This window comes from Morone saxatilis, unplaced genomic scaffold, assembly GCF_004916995.1.
Source record: "Morone saxatilis isolate NCDOM2014 unplaced genomic scaffold, NCSU_SB_2.0 Contig7, whole genome shotgun sequence".
Taxonomy (NCBI): domain Eukaryota; kingdom Metazoa; phylum Chordata; class Actinopteri; family Moronidae; genus Morone; species Morone saxatilis.
Genome location: NW_023340246.1, coordinates 19,267,864 through 19,268,385, shown reverse-complemented (window position 1 = coordinate 19,268,385; position 522 = coordinate 19,267,864). Strand labels below are relative to the sequence as shown.

Here is a 522-nt window from a genome sequence, read left to right as displayed (position 1 = left end):
TTTCCATCCACCACTGTTTTACTACTGTAGTTGGTTTGTGAAGTTGGCAGCGGTTTTTCTAGTCGGTAGCATTATACCAATGTTGAAGAAGAGAACAAAATTGAAGGAGCCAAACTGTTGATGTTGAGAGTCCTGACTGAACTTTTCTAAATTCCAGCTCAAAATATAAGTTTTTAAAGAAATTTCCATGGATCAAAAAAAGTCTGTCTAGGTCAAAGTATTTTCTTGTCTTTTTTCACAAAAAGTTTGCAGTTTCACACTCGAAAGGAGACGTTCAGTGGAGAGGAGCGCGACCGTTCTGGTTCAAAGGGCTCTGATGGAGGTTGTCAGTCATTCAGGGCCACTAAACTTTGACACGGTGTGACTGAAGGTTTTTCTTTCCAAAATCGTTGTTTTCATATTTGTTCTTTTCACAACACAATAATAGAGAGAGCAGTAGCAGCAACAGTAGGAGTAACTTTATCTCCCTGTGGCCCTCAATGAGAATTAAATTTCAAGGGACCAGTGTTCAGGATTTAGTGG

The 522-nt window shown here is 39.5% G+C and overlaps 1 protein-coding gene across 1 annotated transcript in view; it reads left to right on the top strand.

Moving 5' to 3' along the window:
- galnt14 (UDP-N-acetyl-alpha-D-galactosamine:polypeptide N-acetylgalactosaminyltransferase 14 (GalNAc-T14)) overlaps nucleotides 1-522 on the top strand; it is a 124,514-nt gene that overhangs the window by 79,548 nt on the left and 44,444 nt on the right. The window lies entirely within an intron of this gene.